The sequence below is a fragment of the Aquarana catesbeiana genome, linkage group LG09, assembly GCF_042186555.1.
Source record: "Aquarana catesbeiana isolate 2022-GZ linkage group LG09, ASM4218655v1, whole genome shotgun sequence".
Classification (NCBI taxonomy): domain Eukaryota; kingdom Metazoa; phylum Chordata; class Amphibia; order Anura; family Ranidae; genus Aquarana; species Aquarana catesbeiana.
The window spans coordinates 163,932,042-163,945,427 of NC_133332.1; the positions used below are offsets into that span (position 1 = coordinate 163,932,042).

General features: G+C 43.4%; 1 protein-coding gene across 1 annotated transcript in view; it reads right to left on the reverse strand.

Moving 5' to 3' along the window:
* Positions 1–13,386, reverse strand: part of SERTM2 (serine rich and transmembrane domain containing 2) — a 159,022-nt gene that overhangs the window by 44,078 nt on the left and 101,558 nt on the right. The gene's annotated exons all lie outside the window — the stretch shown is intronic.

Here is a 13,386-nt window from a genome sequence, read left to right on the forward strand (position 1 = left end):
AGTCTGGTCTGACAGAAAACGAAGTCTCTCATAGTACCACAGCCTGGGGACATCAATGTCATTTGCTCCTGCTCTGGATCTCTGGGAATCTGTGACCTTCTTGCGCTCCCTAAGATAAGTGCTCCTCAGGCCACCAATTTTGGCTTTTAAATGTTTGCCGTGGGGACCACCGGCTTCACCAACTCCAGCAGTTTCTCCAGCGCTGCCTGCCTCTTTTGTTTATTATTGTAATGTGGATGTTTCACCTGCCACAGACAGGGCAGCTCCCTGTACTTGTCTATGAACAGGGGGAGGAAGCTGTGGTCATTGAAGCCATCCATTTTATCTGCAAGACACAACACAAGACAAACCCTAATGTCAGGCAAAACTCTCCTAATCTTGTTACAATATAGGCCTCAATCTAGAAGCAGTATAGGCCCAAGTTCTGCTCTTACCTTCGCTATCACGATCGGCGCCTCCGATACTCCTTCCTTCGCTCACAGATCATACGTACTACGCACGCGTGTTACGCTTTATAGACACTGCGCATGCGTGTAACTCCGCCCGCCCCAGACGTTCTTTCTAGTATATTCCCCCCCTTTCTCGTTCGGCGCAGTGGGGGAAGAGCACATGGTGGGGACACAACAGGTGCGTGCTAATTACAGCAAAGAGGAGGAGGGGGAGGAAAGCCCAGAGCCTGAAACGTCACGATCCAGAAGGAGATGATTTAAGGCATCAAATATGTCCTTTGGGGAGATGTTGGATATGGTGGTTATCCTGAAGAAGGCCGACTATGATGGGAAGTATGGACCTGTGTCAGAAAGGCCAAGATCATGGTGAAAGTGGTCAAGAGTATGCACCGGAATTTCGGGGTATGACGATCGAAAGATCAGCTCAGGAAGTGGTGGTCGGACCTGAAATTAAGAGAGCATGAGCAGTACAGAAAGATCCGGAGAGTGCTGCAAAAAAGTAAGTAGTTGTCCTTTTTTCCTATTCTTTATGTTTATTACGTTCGTGCTGCTCCATGTGCTTTTCTTAACTGCTATCCAGTTTCAAAAGGCAACTTTCATGTTCATGGGCACATTATTAGTTCGTATAAAACATTGTTCATTTGGCCTATAAAACACCATTGTTTTGGCCATATGCATTTGCCCACATTTTTTAGGGCCTACTTGTCTGAAACTAATTTGGTTGTGTAGATGGGTTTGTTACTAGAATGAAATGCAAACTAGATTCTGTGTAAGGAGAGGACACTCAGCAGTTTTCACATCTGGACACGTGAGCACTAGTGATCCAGGATCTCGGAACTGGCACTCGCTAGACCCAGCGGTGTATCCTCGAGCCCCCTTTCAATTGTCTCTGGTATTACAGCTTACAAAAAGCCATTTCCTTACCCACGGATACCTGATGTTATATGCACCTGGGAGGTTCCCGGCTCTGACCGCTGCCCTTACCGATTAAACTCAGATATTTTTACCTTCGATTGTTCTGTGATCGTTTGTATATTTTCTCATTGGTAGCATCTACTTTCACCATACTTAACTGAATCTCTAGCTCCTGAAGAAGCGTTCTCTGTCAACGTGAAACATGTTGAGCAATTAGAGAGCATCTCACCTTGGATCACCAGACCTGCAGCATCTTGTCTATTATAACTCTATATATGTCCACCGCTCCATGCTTGGGGAAGAATATTCTCCTTCATTTGGAATAAATGCCCGGATTAGGTATCTATAACTCCTTTAAATCTCATACAAGCTTGCAGGATAGGATCCCTATGGTGTACATAACTAGGTTTTATGTCTAGTTTGATTTGTTTTTAAACTTCTATGTTTGTTCTTTGTCTTTTTGTACTTTAATAATAAAAATTCCAAACAATACTTATTTTTTCGTAGTTTAATACTGTTGTGCCCCCAAAGTCCAGTTTCTTAGATTTTATATGTTTACAATTACAATGCCGGGGACGTTGGCACAAATTGTTACTAAGTACCTACAGAGTCACCCTGTTTTTTGAGGTACTTTAGCACTAGGACTTCCTGTTTGATAGACAATTGTACCCCACTTCCAAGCAATGTTTCATATTTATAGTTCTGCCATCAAATATCTGTGTGCTAAGTATACCTATTTTTTTTTACATAGGGGATAAAAGACTCGGAGGACACCCCTCATCCGAGGAGACAACAGACCCCCCCACCTCTGGAAGAAGGAGAAATCCACCCAAGCCAAGCAGAGCAGGAGGAGGAAGATGTGGTGGAAATTGGCACCACAACAGGTGAGTGTCTGCAACCACAGGTTCAGGTAAGAAATGGATGCCGACATATTTATAATACATGGTGTTTTTTGGTTTCTATCTTTTTAGGTGATCGTGATGTTGTGGATCCAGATCCTTTCACCTCAGAAAGTGCACAGATCCTGATCGGGAGATCATGAGGTGTAATAGGGACTTGGAAAACATCCAGAAAAACATCAATGATGTTCAACAAAAAATGAAGAACATCATTGATGTTTTAGGGAGAGTTTAAAACCCCTCCAAATTCCTTTGGTTTTTTTGTGTGCTAAAAATTTTTTACATTTTGTGACAAATTTGAGAAAAGCCAAATTTTGAAGATGCACACAGTGTGTCAACATGTGCTATCTGCCATCACGGGAGATCAATGTAGGCGTTTTGGGGGTGCAACCCCTTCCTCAATAATAAAGTAGCTGTGAGGAAGGGGTTGCACCCCCAAAACACGTCCCTTGATCCCCCGTGATGGCAGGTAGCACATGTTGACATTCGTAAATTTGTGTGCATCTTCAAAATTTGGCTTTTCCTGGGGTGACTTACCCCATCTGAATGCAATATCAAACACAGTTTGTAAATATTCATGTCTGATATTGCCTTCAAGTTCTACCAAATGTGAACTTTGTAAGTTCAAGATTTGTGTCTTTCTTGTTGGTTTTAAACATGCCTGTTTTATCTTAAATTGACATTTCTACTTTTTCTAATATGACCCCAAAAATTGTTATACAACAAATGTTGGTTTGTTTTAAAAACCTTTTCTAAATGCACATGTAATTGTGCTGGTATTAAAAAGATTGTTAATCAAGAATGTGTGGATTATTGTTTCAACGCTCCAACACTTTTGTGGTGCTCTAATTGGTATTTTCTGTGACAACGGGTGTTATTTCCTAAGGGCAAATCCACTTTGCACTACAAGTGCAGTTTCAAGTGCACTTGTAGTGCAAAGTGTCTTTGCCTTTAGTAAATAACACCCAACAGTGCTTTGTAAGGTTACACAATCATGCCATTTTCAGGACTCATCACATTTCTGTCAAGGTCAGCTAAAAGAAACACAAGCAGTAAATGTCACCAAAGATTTTAGTAGTTATTTGTTTTTTTTTTTATTTGAAAAAGGTTTCAGACATTGTCTGGCATATTGATGGCCCCCCTACCCGCAAAGAATTCAAGGTATCTTAGCCGGACATCACGGGCACTCAGGGGGGGCAAGCCAGGATGGCCACTTTCAAGCGCCGTCAGGGTTGTTTCATTTTGAATTCCAGCCTCAGGCCCAACTGAGCCAGCATAGCTGGCAGAATGTTGCCGTAAAAAGTTGTGTAGAACACAGCACGCCAGGATTATATGATTCAGTTTATACTCTGCCATATGTATGGGTGTAAGAAATAGGCGGAACCGGCTGGCCATGATTCCAAACGTGTTCTCCACCACTCTTCTGGCTCTGGCCAGCTGGTAATTAAAAACCCTCTGGTCCAGGGTGAGGGTCCTCATTGGGAATGGCCGCATAAGATGGTCCCCCAGCGCAAACGCTTCGTCCGCAACGAAGACGAATGGGAGTCCTTCCACATTGTCTTATGAAGGTGGCAAGTCCAAGCTGCCATTCTGGAGATGCCTGTAGAACTCCGTCTGGGCAATGACTCCACCATCGCACATCTGGCCATTCTTCCCCACGTCCACATACAGGAACTCATAAGTAGCTGACACCACCGCCAACATCACAATACTATTGAACTCCTTATAATTATAATAGTACGACCCCGAGTTGGGTGGTGGGACAATGTGGACATGTTTCCCATCAATTGCCCCTCCACAGTTAGGAAAGTCCCACCGCTGGGAAAAGTGGTAGGCCACAGTCTGCCATTCCTGTGGCGTGGAAGGAAACTGTGGAGTCAAGCAAAAAAAAAATTAGTCATTTTGCACATAAACAGGGAAAGCAGATTAGACACAAACATTCTTGGCCAACATCAAGATAACATTTATTTAAGGGAGTTTTTAAAGACCAAAGTATAAGGTACACCTGTCAGATTCCCCACCCCCTCTCATGGTCCATTTCTAACATTATAGGGGGGGAACTCTTGGACAGGTAACCCTCTCCACTTCATTGAGAGATGAATGTCTAAATAATGGGTATTACTTTGAACAGCCCCTCCTTAGTTACACTATTGGCAGCCCACTGGACAGGTAAGAAGTGTCATAATACAAAGATATAAATACACATTGTACACATTTGAGCACATTTGGACATTCTGCTATTACCTATCAAGATAATAATAGAATACAGAAACTTTAAACAGTACCATTTGAAAGTATACAGGCAGGCCCTTGCACTACATGCTTTGGGGAATTCATCCATAAATCTGACCACAAAAGAGATGGGTATAGTGTGTATGGGTTTGGCAAAGTCAGCAGATAGATGATTGAGGATAGATAGAGAATTGGTATCAGATGACTTAGCAGTTGGGGGGAGGGAGGGTTAAAAATGATTTGGGGACCCCCCAAAAAAAGCCTCTGGCACTCTGCCTGAATTTAAAGCACAAATCACATTTAAAAACATTTTAGGGGGTGTTTGAGGTAAAGCACTACTATGGAGCTGATAAAATACATTGTTAATTGACTACATGAGGTGAATATAGGGCCAGGAGACCATGCTGGGGAGGTAAGTGAAGGCAAATATGTATGAAGGTCAACAAAAATAATTACCTAAAAATCCAGCATGCATGAGGACAAAGGGGACATTCATAGCATATTACAATCATGGTAATTAGGGAATGAGGAAAGAAATACAATATATTAGCAAACATTAAATACAATAAAATGTGATATTAAAGGATAAAAATCTTACCTTCATATGCTCCTTCTGCAGGACCTGGATGATGGCAGAACAGGTCTCTGGGATAATGATCCCCAGAGCCTGGGGGGAGATGCCTGTCGAGAACTTCAAGTCCTGCAGGCTTCTCCCCGTCGCCAAGTAGCGCAGGGTGGCGACTAACCTCTGCTCCGGAGTGATGGCTTGCCTCATGCAGGTATCCTGCCTGATAATATAAGGGGTCAGCAAAGCCAACAAACGGTGAAATACGGGGTCCGTCATCCAGAGAAAGTTCCTGAAATCATCAGGATTATTCTCACGGATCTCACGGAGCAAAGGTATATGACAGAACTGGTCACACTGAAGCAACCAATTCTTGGTCCATGAACTCCTCCCCACCCTGTTCATGGACTGGACTTGTGTCAAGGTAAGGACCCCAACACCAAGCCCCCGCACAGCATGAACTCTACGAGGAGTACGTATGGCTAGTAACATGGCTAGAAAATGGTCGGCTGCTCAGAACGAAGTAACAGAACGCACTGAAGAACAGCAAGGCCTGTGAAGAGCGACCTGAAAAACAGTAACGAGTGGACAAGATCACACTGAATAGTACAATACGAACTGACTGCACGCACTGAAGAGCAGATACAAACCCACAAGTACAAACTGAACAGCAGAAAACGATCTGAGAACCACGAGTCTGAAAAAGCGCGAATCGTCTCTCACCAAACTTTTACTAACACGAGATTAGCAAAAGGAGCCCAAAGGGTGCCGCGCTTGGTTCTGAACTGGCCTTTTCTAGTCTCGTCGTACGTGGTGTACGTCACCGCGTTCTTGGCGATCGGAAATTCTGACAACTTTGTGCGACCGTGTGTATGCAAAACAACTTTGAGCCAACATCCGTCTGAAAAAATCCATGGATTTTGTTGTCGGAATGTCCGATCAATGTCCGATCGTGTGTACGGGGCATAAGACTAAAACTAGATTGAAAATTGCTGCCAAAATGAACACTGCTTCCAACCCTGGGTACCTATTTAGGAAATGCTGCACCACCAAATTGAGAACATGTGTCAACTTTCCCTGTCTAAGGGCAAACAGGAGGTTTGTGCCATTATCTCACACCACCATTTATGGCTCCCGCTGGCGTGGAGTGAACCACCTCTGGGCCTGCCCCTGCAGAACTACAAGAATCTCTGCTCCGGTGTGGTTCCTGTCCCCTAGACACACCAGCTGAAGCACTGCATGGTACCTTTTAGCCTCATTGAATAGCCCCTTAAACGCTTAGGGGGTACTTGTGGTTCATAGGACAATTCAGCAGAGGAGGGGATGGAGGAGGAGGAGGGGGTAGAGCTGACAAATCTTGCATCATCATCACGTGGAGATGTGAGGGCACAACAACCTGTTGCACTGAGCCCTGTCCTGCATCCTTCCGAGTTGAAAGCAGAGTTACCCAGTGTGCTGTGAACAAAATATATCGCCCCTGACCATGCTTGCTGGACCACGTGTCAGCAGTAACGTGGACTTTGCGACTGACTGTCTTGCCCAATGATGCCACAGCATTGCCTTCAACGTGATGGCACAGCGCTGTAATGGCCTTACGTGAAAAGAAATAGCGACTGGGAACCTGCCATTGTGGTACAGCACATTCTGTAAATTCATGGAAAGAGGCAGAATCCACTAGTTGGAAAGGCAGATGTTGTAGAGCCAGCAGCTTTGACAAGCTTGCATTTAGACACTGGGCATGTGGGTGGCAGTGACTGTATTTTTTTTTCACTGCAGCAGATGGGGCAGAAAAATTTGCCGGCTTTAGTCTACAGCTGGTAGTGTGCTACTGGCAAATGTACTGCAAGGACCTAGGAGTCCCTGTGCTATACCATCACCCCAGTGGAGGCTGCTGAGAGGTCATGAGGTATAGCTAAGGCAACAAAGGAAAAGAAACACAGCGCCTCTAAGTGCACTATTGGTAAACCATTTAATAAGTCAACAGTAAAACTACTCACAAAGGGAGCACAAGCATGATAGTAATCCTGCAGCAAAAATCCAGAGGCATTTTTTCTCTTAAACGTCCGTGAAAAACCACCTCCGGATTTTTTGAGTAGTTTTACTTTTGACTTTTTAAATGGTTTACCAATACTGCACTTAGAAGCGCTGTGTTTCTTTTCCTTTGTTGCATTGCAGAGACTGCTTCTAGCTCTTTACACTGGTTGCCCTTAGTGCTGCTACATGGATTCCTCTCCCTCTTCATCTTAGAGACTATTGCTATGGACTTCGACCCTCCTATTGAGAGACTTTATTAATCACATTTATTTGATCTGTGTACACCTTGAGGTTCTCTCCTCAAACGAGCACTGAGTTTATTTTTTGTCTGTTGGTATAGCTAGGGCAGACTGAGGTGAATAAGGAGGAGGAACAGAATTGCATCCCTTTTGTGTGGCTATCAGGTGCTCCTGCCAGTGGACTGAGTGGTGGGAGGTTAAATGCCTTGTCAAGCATGTGGTACCCAAATGGCTGGTATTTTTGCAACGCTTGATGTGCTTGAGACAAAGTTTGCAAATTGCAAGAGTGCAATCCGCTGCACATGTGCTAAAAAAGGCCCAGACAGCTGAGCTGTGGGAAGTGGGCTGGGAGATAACAGCTCCACAATGTGATGGAATAGGGTGGCTGCTCCCTATTCCTCCATGATGGCTGCCTTGTTGGGGTTGTGCCTCACCCTCACTTTCCTCCTCTGCTCTATGTGGCACCCAAGTCACGTCAGTGACCTCATTATCATCACCATCTCCTCCATCCGAGTCATTACCACTGGAGACAACTTGGCAATACGCTGTGGCTGGGAGAACATGCCTGCCAATTTGTGTACCAGTGTTCTCCCTCTCTGTAGGCGCATGTTTCTAACTTCCTCAGCCTCAGAACCAACATTTGAAGAAAGTAATGGCTGTGCATCGTACCCCTACTTATTCACCAAAAAAAGCCCACTGTGATGTCAGCAAACCAGCATGCACTGATCGGTGACTTCACAAAGGGTAGTGCCATCAGGTGGCTCTGCCCCTTACCTATTAAAGAACTGTCAGATGGCGGAGCAGGCACATGGCGGATAGCCTTTGTTGCGGGCGGATCATTTTTTTTCTTTTTTCAGGTCTGGCAGCATGATTGACGATAGATGGGGGGACCTTTGTTTTTTTTTTTAATAAAGAAATTGTCAAAAACTGTGTGTGTGTTTTTATTTATTTTTGACACATTTTTGTTAAAAAAGTAGGGGTACGACGTACCCCATACTCATTCACATAATGGAGGGGACCGGGATCTGGAGGCCCCCTTGTTAAAGGGGGCTTCCAGATTCCGATAAGCCCCCAGCGTGCAGACCTCCACAACCATAGCCCAGTGTTGTCAGGAAGAGGCCCTTTTCCCTATCAATATGGGGACAAGGTGCTTTGAGGCAGAGCCCCCCACCCAAAGCTCCCCCATATTGATGGCATGTGGCCTAGTATGGTTCAGGAGGGTGGCACTTGCTCGCCCCCCCTTTCCTGACCTGCTGGGCTGCATGCTAGGATAAGGGTCTGGTATGGATATGGGGGGGGGCAAGCCATTTATTTTTTACATTTTGGCATGGGGTTCCCGTTAAAATACATACCAGACCCAAAGAGCCTGGTATGGATCGGGGGCCCCCCCACAAAATTTTTCTATTGCTGGCAATGGTATTGTATTTCTGACAATTTAAATGTAATTTTTGTGTTCTTTATAAATTTTAGTTTTGCTGCAACAGGTTTTATACACTGTACAGATGCATCACTTTACAGGCAGACTAAGGGGACCCCCCCCCCCCCCCCCCGGCACCATATTTAAAGGAATTTTTAAAAATGATTTAAAAAAAAATGTTTACATTGATACATGTGCCCAAGGGCAGTACCCGGGTCCCCATAACCTTTTGATGGCCAATAACTTGCATATAAGCCTTCAAAATTGGGACTTTTGATTTTTCACTTTCGGGTCCCATAGACTTTGATAGAGTTTGTAGCTCGGGTGCGAACTTTTTACATGTTCGGGAGTTCTGGTGCAAACTGAACCATGTGTGTCTGGTCCAACTCTAATTATGTATTGTCTTATAGTTCTATATTGCGTTCAATATAATTTTACCAGGACACCAAATGATTATTATTAGATTAAACTAAACCTCTGGGTTCTTGAATTCTGTAATACATAGAGATCATTGTCACTATAGTGTTCTCATCTATTAATTAGACCAATAGTCAATTAATTTATTACCTGAAGTTGATCATTACAAAGGAATCTAGTTCGCGTTAAAAGACAATCTGCATTAGAAAATCAATGTGGTTGCCTTTGGGACTTTCTTCCAAAAGTGCAAGCTATCTGGCCTTCTCTGGCTTTAGTACTCTGCCCCATATTGTTTACCATTCTTTGAAGGACAGAGTAATAACTTTTGTTTATAAGTATCTTTTCAGGTCCAAGGAGTTTCTGAAAGTGTATGTACATAGAAAGCAGGTGTATAAGAAGGTAAAAGTGTCATAGGCTATTTCACAGTTTCATTGTTTGTTTCTGCACCATTAGACAAGTGCATTTGTTTTCGTCCGAACGCATTTTCGTCCGAATTTCAGGTATTTTCGTTATCATTTTAATAAACGATAACGAAAGTACAGAATACAAAAACCGAAAGATCCGACATAAACAAATGCTTTATTTTCGTTTTCGTTGCGACAACAGTTCGATATAGATAGGAGATTCGACATGACGCTAACAATAACAATCTGTGTTTATCGAACCTGTGGTCGAATGTGCCTAATTAGTCGAAGATTATTCTACATAGAGAGAAAGGATTCGACATAGTGAGAAAATATTCGACATAGAGAGAAAAGATTTGACGTAGATAGAAAAGATCGCTGTTGGAATTGGGTGGGGGAAGAAAAATAAACATAATGATGATGATGAATGTTATTGGCCGATTGTAACCAAAGAGGAGGGGCAGTAAAATAGCTAGAACTAAGTACACACGTACAGCCAACTTAATTTCACTTACGATTTGCTAGCTGAGAGAGACACACACACTGAATCATTTCAGAAGACAGTCAATCTTAGCTGGTCCATTTGTCAGAAAACCTGAATTATTTAGCAATTAAGCATAAGCACAGCAGCAGAACAATAGTGAAGCAAGCTACAGTTCAACTTATATTTCATTCATTCATTTCATTCATTTAATTCATTTCATTCATTTCATTCTCATAATAATCTGCTGCTATTGTGTTAGTGTTGTGAACTTGATAGTGATACTAGTGTTGATAGTGTTGTGATAGCCTCAGAGGCTGCCTGTGTTGTGGGGGGAGGATTTATTATTATAGATTCTTTATTATAATGCCATATCAATATCTGACACAACGTTGGATGCCGCGCCCACCATTGCACGTGGAGATTGAGAAACGAATGTGAAAGTTGGCTGACTGTTGGGGTAGAGTAGACCATTCAACATGAACGACAAAGATTCAACAAAGCAACGAAAAACATACAAACGTCGAATCTTTAGCTTATGATGTCTGTCGAAAGTTCTAAGAAGATTCGACGGAGCAGCTAAACTGTACGGCGCTGCAATCGTACATTTCCGATCAAATGCATCTGCCCATAGGCTATAGAAAAATTCTAATGTTGGTTGACTAGTAAAATAATTAATAAATATAATTATTACTAGTCATACAACATTAGAATTCTACTACAGCTAGCTTGTAGGCGGAAAATTCGACCGGAAATGTACACGTACAGTTTAGCTGCTCCGTCGAATCTGAATCTGAATTTGAACATTCGACAGACACCATGAGCCTTCAATGACAGATTCTACCTTAAAGTGGAGTTCCACCCAAAAGTGGAACTTCCACTCATCAGATTCCTCCCCCCCTCCGGTGACACAGTTGGCACCTTTCAGGGAGGAGGGGGGTACAGATACCTGTATATTACAGGTATCTGTACCTACTTCCGGCATAGATAGCCGCAGAATCTGCGGTTATTTACGCCACTTCCTGCTCCCTCCCCACTGCCTGTTGGGAAACACACGGGTCCCAGAGACAGCAGGGACCATCCGTATTGCGCTGCGCGACTCGCGTATGCGCAATAGGGAACCGGGAAGTGAAGCCACACGGCTTCACTTCCTGATTCCCTTACAGAAGATGGAGGCGGCAGCACCCGAGGACGGAGAGACGGTTCGGCCTTGGGTGCCGACATTGCGGGCGCCCTGGACAGGTAAGTGTCCATGTTTTAAAAGTCAGCAGCTGCAGTATTTGTAGCTGCTGACTTTTAAAAAAAAAATTTTCGGACGAATGCAATTTTTAACGAAAAACTGAATAAATAAAAATGAATTTCGGGAGTAACTAAATAAATATATTTTTCGAACGAAAATGAAATATTTCAGTGTGCACATGTCTATGCACCATTCTAAACTCTGAGTGTCTTCCTCCAGTTTGTAATGAGGAGGAAAAAGGGGGATGAAAATGGTGAGAATGATAGTTTTTCAAACTAATAACCTTTGTAATTCTAACCAAGTTTGTGCCAAGACTGTCTTTCTTTGATGGAATTTTAATCAGCAAGCAGCAGTCTGGTGAAGGAGGCTCCCATCCCAGATGCTAAGTACCTTTTTGTCACTGTTTCCAGGTATTACATTCCAGATGGTAAGCCACGCACAGGTTATGCAGTGACCACAGTCCCGATATCTGGGTTATTGTCATATGAGGTTTGTTTGGAGGTCAACCAAAACCATACTTGAACTTTCCTCATTAGCTGTCACCTACATTCTCAGCTGATGGGGTAGGTGCAATCACTATAACATGAACTTCAAAAGGTCCACCACAGGGTTCACGAGTCCCTCCTGGACCCTGACACAATAACCAGTCTACATTCTTTCCAACCAGGTGACTGGGTGGTTGTAAAGAAGCTTGAGGGATGAGATCGCGCCAGCCACTGCAAGAAGCAGCTCAACCACACCAAAGAATTGAGGAGTATCTTTGTTTATTTATATATATTTTTTTGTTTATTAAATTTTAGCAAGGATATCGATGAAAAGCATCCCAACTAGAAAACAAACAGGATGGTTGGGTTTACTAGTGCCCCAGCAATGACAGCAGTACATGATATATAGGATGTTCATATTGGTGTGAGGAGTTTTGAGCTGATGATACGATTGAACAATTCTCATCCATTGTGGATGGGATGTTCATTTAAACTGTTGAAGCCAGAGCTTTAGCTAGTAAAGTTTGGAATCCTCTTAAGGGTCTGGGAATCTGTGGGGATTTAATTTTTTTATTTTGCAGCGGATCATAGTTGAAGGAAGTAGGAGTATATTTATTCATGTTGTTTTTGTTTCTATTCCTTCTATATGCTGTGATGAGGTGTTGCCTGATTGGACGTGTGACCATAGCCCAAGCAGATGACCACATCTTCCTCAATGAGACGCCCCGAAGCCCAACCCACGTACAAGACACAGAGGATCCAAGACCAACCGGCGATTACTACAGCTCACCATGTCATCTCTCCTGAAGAACAGAGTCTACATGTCAAGCCGTGTTTTTCTTTTTATGGACTCATATAGACTGTAAGGAAGAAGACCAAGCTTCATCGAGGGACACATGGGAGCATATAACAAAGAGGAGGGACTGTTGTAGGAATTTTTCTAAATGTATGTTGTCAAATGTCTCCCAGTGTCAGTTTTGTTGTAATACGCTCATGTGAGGGTATTCGCACATACAGACGTTGGTGGAAGACCAGTGGATGCGGAAACCTGTGGATCTGTTTGCTCTTTTAAGGATGTTTATGCCTCACCAAGGAACTGGCCACTCCATGACGAGCACATTTCAACTCCTAAGTAAGCAAGTCTGCGTACTTTGGAACCAAAGCATAACCATACAAAATTATGGCCCACTGGGCCATAGTATAGTATGGCTCGCATCACTGGTAACAGTGGGAGTGTGCACACGGTTGTGTTCAAAGCATGTGCTTGCCGCATGGTTTTGCACACCACCGTCTGCACGCATCACTATTGTGTTTCTATTTGATTGTATAATTGTCTGTGATTGGTTCTGTATTTAACCCTGTTGGAAGGGTTTCTGTATTGTCATATCCTGTGTTAAATCCTTATATGGTCATATCCTGTGAGGTCACTTCCCATGTAAGAAGTGATTGGCTGCTGGGACCATCACTTCCTGTTTGTGAAAGCTTAGGTGTGAATAAAAGGGCTTGCTGGTGAGTATGAAGAGGCCATGCGGAGATGAGGACGTAAGAATGTGGTAATGTCTCTTTACTGGGGAATGGGGAACCAGAGGGGAGACATGAGATCAAAAGG